Source organism: Arachis duranensis, chromosome 6, assembly GCF_000817695.3.
Source record: "Arachis duranensis cultivar V14167 chromosome 6, aradu.V14167.gnm2.J7QH, whole genome shotgun sequence".
Classification (NCBI taxonomy): Eukaryota; Viridiplantae; Streptophyta; class Magnoliopsida; order Fabales; family Fabaceae; genus Arachis; species Arachis duranensis.
In genome coordinates, this window is record NC_029777.3 from 109,629,689 (window position 1) to 109,629,910 (window position 222).

A 222-nucleotide genomic window follows, 5' to 3' on the forward strand; every position below is an offset into this window, starting at 1 on the left:
TATGAATATTTTTATTAAATTTTATTCCTCTTTTTAGATCTATGAATTTAATACTTATACGGTTATACCTATATATGAAAACATATTTTACACTTAAATATCCTAGGTCAATAAAATTAATTGTCTTTTATATTTATTATTCATTGTGTAAATAATTATTCATATTAATATACTATACATAAAAAATTAGTCATTAAATTAGTTATTTACATAAAATATATG